This window comes from Zingiber officinale, chromosome 8A (assembly GCF_018446385.1).
Source record: "Zingiber officinale cultivar Zhangliang chromosome 8A, Zo_v1.1, whole genome shotgun sequence".
In the NCBI taxonomy this organism is placed as follows: Eukaryota; Viridiplantae; Streptophyta; class Magnoliopsida; order Zingiberales; family Zingiberaceae; genus Zingiber; species Zingiber officinale.
This window is the reverse complement of record NC_056000.1, coordinates 57,792,830-57,799,744: the sequence shown is the minus strand read 5'-3', so window position 1 is coordinate 57,799,744 and position 6,915 is coordinate 57,792,830. Positions and strand designations below refer to the sequence as shown.

The following is a 6,915-nucleotide window of genomic DNA, read 5'->3' as shown; positions in this document are numbered from 1 at the left end:
TAATTGTAAACTTATTGTAGAAAATTATAAAATCAATATTTACTTATTTTATTGTATTCTTTACCCTAACTTAACTTGGGTTGATGCACATTAAAAAGGAAAAGATTTTAAGTATTTTAGGTGAGTTTTGATATAATGAACTGGGTTAAGTTAGACTCTACGTATTTGATGTTTTGTGTCTAAGTGGGCAAGACCTTAGAAACACAGGAAGTCGAGCAGAAGGCACAGTTAGTGAGAAGGATAGCACAGGAAGTGAGTCGATAGGCTAGTGCATCCAAAGGATGAGGTGCTACAGAAGAGTACACTGACAGATGAGAAGAATACGTGAGACACTTCTGAGGGAAGAGAAGCCTAAGCGGAAGACTGCTTGAGAAGAAAGTCGGAGTTGGGTTCGGGTGAACTCAACTCTGGATGACCAAAGAATCACCCAAGCAATCGGACCAGCAATTGGACTAAGTCCAAGCGCTTAGAATCCAAGTGCTAGGACCAAGTCCAAGCGCCTGAACCAGCCTGGTAATAGGCATGTAAGATCTGACAATTAAATAATAAGTGTTATCGGAGATATAACCTTATTTGATTTTATGAAAATTTTTAGAAATTTTCTGGATTTAAACTGAGTTTGTATGACCCATTTAAGAGGATAGAACTATTAGACTCAGAGAAAGCATGTTTGGAACACCCATTAAGTTGGGAGTTAATTGTGGAACAACTTAGGATTTAATTAACTTAGACTAAGTATATACTCTGCTCCTCTCTTCATCTCTTACCCGATCCCCAATTCCAGTGCCGCCTAGTTGCCCCTCTCCCTTCTCTCTACGTCATCGTCGACCATCAAGGTTGGACGCCAACCGCGAGATATCAGTGATCCACTCTTGTGTGCCACTGCATCCTCTCCGTCCTGACTCTGCTATGCATCCTTTGCCATAATGCCACCAGATTTTGATTTGAGCCAATGTCGTTTAATCCATCGTCGGTCGAGCTTTCCTCCTCCACCGATCACCTAATTTTTTCCGGTGATTGTCCTTCTCGCCGAGTCGCCACCCGTGCGGGCGGATCTTCAGCCAAGAGGGAAAGCTTGAGCCCTAGCATCGAACTTCCCTCGCCGCACTTGCGTGCCAGAGCACCGACCATCGGAATCCTCTGCTCCAGCTAATCATTGCTGGAGATCGAGCTCTCTCACTCCAGATCCTCTCCTCCGCTCAGTGCTAGATTTCATTTGGGTCTTGGTCGTCGGTGGCTAGCTACCGCCACCTGATTCTTCACTAAGGATATCCCTCTATCTTTAGGGATAGTGTTGGACCTTACCCCTTGGTCCGAAGAGTAGCTTCTGTCCATGAGAAAGTATGGTGTATCCTTCCTATTTTCACTATGTTTCCTGTCTAATTGTTAGCCATTGTGGTCTCTTGATTAGCACAATTGGTTTCAGGTCCAAGGATGCAATGTCTAAAACCTTGCTAAGTTCCTGACCACGACATTGGAAGGAGGTAAGGGTTGAATTAGAGTACTGGATTTGCATATCTACAACTCCATCTTGCTCCAGCCACTTTTCTTGATAGCAAGCATCTCCAGTTGTGAGTCAACAATGGGGCGTTCGGATTTGGATAAGTTATGGAGGAAATTTCATATATGAACTAGATTTGATTCTAGTTGTGGAATGGTTAGAATGTCCTAATTATATTTAGTTGTGATCTGTTGCTTGACTGGATTTGAGTTTGTGATTGATTATTATGTGGATTGATTGTTATTGAGATGAATATTTTTGGTTAAATGGAGGATTGATTCATTGCTGGAATTGGGTGAGTTTTGGATTGATTGTGCTTGAAATAAATCCTAGGTGAGAGCGGAATTTGATTAGTTTGTGTTGAGTTGATTTCTATACTTGGATTGATTAGTGGATTGGTTGATTTAGAGGTGTACATGATTGTTATCAGAATCATTGGATTGATTTATGATTAGTGGTGATGGATTGGATGTATACGGTTTCTTATTGGTAGAATTGAATGAATTATAATCAAGGATTCATGGATTGGATTAATTTAGGTAAACTAATGATTAGAGTTGATTAATAATTATTGTGATGATGGGTTATCTTATCGGTTTTAGGAACTAGGTTTAGCTAGTTGATATATAACGTAAGTAGCTAAATTATACATCATGTGATTTTTTGGACTTTGATTCGAGACGGGCATCTCGACATAGGATTACTTAGCACGGTCGACAGATAAAGACGGGTACTTCTTACCTTGATTTTTTAGTTCTTTTACCCCTAGTGCATAAGTTATATATTCGGATAATTGTTGTACTTACCTTGACTCCACTCATATTTTTTCTGAGCTTGATACTTACCTGCTTGATCCTTGAGCTGATCATATCCATATCTATGCAGTCTTTCATTGTTATCTATGATATTTAGCAGATACTAGATACCATGTTTACTTGCTTTGATTGTTGTTTTTTCACATATGTTATTGAGTATGTTGGCTTATTATAGCATACCTGATTTCTATTTATATATGTGATACTGTTGCATCTTGCACATCATATCATTGCATGCATACTAACGATTATGTCTTTCTTGTGGTTGAGAGAGTCATTGGTCAGCGTTGCACACTCGACCACTCATGGGTAGTAGTAGCTAAAGGAGATGTCACTTGTCCTGTTGTGCTCCCACTCGACCACTCATGGGTAGTAGTAGCTGGAGTTATGAGTAGCAGGGATCTCATTGCTACGTAGCTAGTTAGCTACTATGCACCTGTCCACTCAGTCACTCGAGAGTAGTGGTAGCTGGAGTGTGTATAGTTGTCATTATCCCGATCTCTTGACCATACAGGTCGTAGTGCAGAGGGGTGGGCGAGTGTAACCATCCGTGCATATATTTTTATTATTATATTTGCTTATGCTATTGATTGTTTACTTATGCAACTATTTTATTGTATCCATGTGATATACCTATATATGTTGAGTTATATACTTGTTGCATGTATTCGATACTGACTTACTTATTGGTAGTATGTATATATCTCACATGTTACCCTTGTAGTTATGAGTAATACTATTGCAATTCCTCACTACCCCTGACCCTCTATTACTAGCTTAGTATATGAATTCAGGTATAGACATTCATTATATTACCTCTATAGTTTATGATACTTTTTCCCTATGAGACTGTATACCTTTGACTTTCTCTATATATATTATGCTCATACACTATCTGTTTATTACCCGCTGAGTACCAACACTCACCATCCCTTAATCTGATTTTCTTTTGCCAAGGAACAGGTAGATGATACAATGACACTTAGAGGATCCTGACTGTCAGTTCCACGACGCATCCGATGACGGTTTTCTAATTTTGTTTCTTATCTTATTTATGTTTTGAATTTGTGAACTTGGTACTATAATAACTCCATATGGACTTAGAGTTTAGCTTTGTGGTTTCTTGTATCTGGTTTGATATTGTCGTGTCAAGTCGAGTCGGCTCACAGTTAGTTGTTTTGTAGTTTTGTGTTAGCTATTTTGTGACTTTCGTTGTGTTTTGTTACAACTGTGTAGGCTACTTATTATACAACTGCGTGATTATATTCTTTTTATTCTAGTCATGTGGACTGTGCATATAACTACGTGGTTGTGTATTTTCCAACAGTGTGGGCCGTTGTTGATGACTTGTGAGTAGTCTTGTGGCATTGTATACATGTTTCATTTGTCATTACTACAGGGGAGGTGTTACCCGATTTTCGTTAGAAAACCTTCCCTTCGGGGCGTGACAAGGCGCCTCTTCGAGACGTTACTGCGGATGATAATTTAGAGTCCACATCAACAACACCCCAGGTGCCTAGACCAGTCCAGACGCACGGGTTCCGATAAAGTGTTATCATCAAGCTGTTGTGAGTAGATAAGGTGCATCACTGGGGCGTTCGGACTCGATCCAGGCACTCGAAGTTGCCACGTCAGCCAATAGTCAAATCTGACTAGAGGGCTATAAAAGGAGAGCTTGTTCTCTTTTTCAAATAACACATTTTCTGTAATCTCATTTCTAATTCTGTGTTTTTAATTTACACTTTCAACGCTTGTACGAGATTTCTCTGCCTCTGATGATTCGCTCATAGAAGGAGATCTTAGTGAACTTTCATTGTCTTGGATTAATAATTCTCTAATTGTAAACCAAGTAAATTTGATTATCTTGTATTTCCTTTTTATGCATTTCATTTTACTCTAATTAAGTGTGTATTTGCTAAAACCCAAAGATCAAAAAAGGTTAATTTTTATTTCAGATAATTCACCACCCTCTTGTCGACCGCACTGAGACCTACAGAGATTACAATGTCACGACAGACCTAGAGGAATACCTGTGTCTATTTGATAATGTGACTCCCCTTCACTAATACCTTATGGAGTTAGGTGTAGGATTTCCCTAGCTACTCTGTTCGAACCCACCTACTAAAGGTTCAATACCCTGAAGTCATATTCTATTTGATCGTTTGACGACTCTTCAACTTTATTTCTACACCACTTTTCTAACTGTAAGAGGACCGACCCATGCCCCTTAGTTGATTTCATTTGAAGTAGAAAACATATGAACCTCTATGAGAATATATACAATTGTTCATCTCTTGCCCAGAAACTTTCACAAGACTTTGATGAGTTGCTCTCCTTGGCCAAAAAGTATATTAACATAGAGAAGTGTAAAAGGCTCACTAGGAGCAACATACAATTTAGTCGATAAAGATAGGGGAGCATTGCCAGGAGCACCGACCTTCCCTGCGGCCATCACACCATTAAGATATCTTATAATCACACCCCGCAGGGGTGTTTAAAGAGAGGGTCTTGTACGTTTACGACAAGAAACACCTGAGGTCACCCGATTCGTGGGGGCCTTATGTTGGATCATAGCGTTCGATAGAGGGGGAGTGAATATCGATTAAAAACTTGTCGAAAGAGTATGCAGCAGAAAAGTAAATGCAAAAAGAAATAATAAAGCAATCATAACAAGAGTCATTTTTTACTTGGTTCGGAGCCTTTGTCGACTCCTACTCCAAGGCTCGCAAGCAAGGGTGCTTTCGATGGGCAATCCACTAGCAATTCAAATATTTGATTACAAACTAAATTACAGGAATGCTAATAGAAAAGCAATACCGACAAAAGGAAGAAAACAAAAGAACAGCGCGTGGTCGGAGTAGCTTCGCAGCGTCGCAGGAGCATAGGAGAGCAGATTGTCAGTTGTTGTTGGAGCTTCAGCCTTGACCCTCCTTATATAGGAGGTTCGGGGCGCTTGGAACCTTCAGGGCGCCCTGATTATGACGTAGCCGAGCCAACCAGGGAGCTCCACGCGGCGAAATGACGTTGAGGATAATTTTTCACCTCCGGCGCTCGGATCCCTCCCGGACCCTTAGTTTTCAATAGATTCCTTCCTGCAAGAAAATGTTAGTCCGGAGGCAAATATAAGATATATCCTGCAACACAGAGTATTAGCACAGTTTAAAATTAATCAGAATATTAATTAGATTCCATCTCTCCGAGACCGGAATCTAGTCAAGATCTCGACTTAGAGTTCCGAAATGGTTCTAAGTCGGATCGACACCTAAGTTCCCTTCCCAGGAACGTGCCCTCACAATCACTCCCCTCCAGTGACTTACCTCCACTTACTTGCTAGACATCCGGTCAGCCCTTCAACCCGTCTGGGCTTCGTGCCAGCTATCCGGTCAACCCGTCGACCTAGCTGGACTTCTTGCCAAACGTCCGGTCAGCCTGTCGACCCGTTTGGACTTCGTGCCAGCTATCCGATCGGCCTATCGACCTAGCTGGGCTTCTTGCCAGACATCATGTCAGTCCGTCGACCAGTCTTGACTTCTCCTGCACACTTGATTAGAGTGTTTAGATAATAATGAAACTAACTTAACCTATTTTGTCATTTATCAAAACTTGAGTTAGACCGTTAGTGCTAACTGCACCTCCCCCTTTTTGATGCAATGACAACCTGATTAAATTAGTGAAAAATATGCAAGTAAAAAATAAGAATTAGGTTGTTAGGTTAGCTTTTTTAAATTCTGTTATTTTTGTTGTTTGTTTTGTTTAACTAACTTAACCTCCTAACTCTCCCCCGTTGGCATTCACCAAAAGATTAATATAAAAAAAATGTAAAGAAAAAACAATCTAGAAATGTAAGTCAGATTGTCTCGGGAGAATTGTAAATTTAGACAATTTTCCATTTACCTCTTAACCTTTGTAAAATAGCTAAGTTTTGAAAAAATAGCTGAGTTAGCAAAATACCTTAGTAATAAGTTTGTAGATTAATTTTCAAAAGATAATTTTTGTAAACATAAATTTATAAAAGCTAATTTTCAAGTATAAGTTATTAAAGCTAACTCCATAAAAGCCAAGTTTGGAAATTCTAATTTTCAAACATAAATGTATAAGTTCATAATTTTAAAATTAATTTAATTTTCAAAATAAATTTGAATAAAAAAAATCTAATTTTCAAAACTAAGTAACATCGAATTTTCAAAATCAAATTTCAAAACTAAGTAACATTGAATTTTTAAAAATATTTTTCAAAACTAAGTTTCGAAGTTGTTATTTTCAAAATTGAATTTGAAAAGTTTAAAAACATAAAGCTAATTTTCAAAAATGATTTTAACTTTCAAAATTAATTTTGAAAAATCCAAAGGAATTTTTAAAACACTTAGGTTTAACTTGATTTTAAAAAGAGGTATTTTTCAAAAATTTTAAATAAGTATAAAAATGATTAACCTCCCCCTGAACCTGACATTACAAAAATCTATCTAACCAGTTAGTTATTCACTGACTATTAGAGGATAGCAGCTTTCACTTGGTTAGTCAAGTTAAGTCTAAGCATCAGTTAGTGTTTGATTACACTGAATGACTTAATTTGATTAATATCTGTTTGGTATTTAATGC

The 6,915-nt window shown here is 38.4% G+C and overlaps 1 long non-coding RNA gene across 1 annotated transcript; it reads left to right on the top strand.

Moving 5' to 3' along the window:
• Positions 1-731: 731 nt before the first annotated feature.
• On the top strand, positions 732-4,087 carry LOC122009162. Its single transcript, XR_006119485.1, has 3 exons — positions 732-1,341; positions 1,427-1,484; positions 3,280-4,087. It is a non-coding gene; the product is annotated as an uncharacterized LOC122009162 (long non-coding RNA).
• Positions 4,088-6,915: the final 2,828 nt, after the last annotated feature.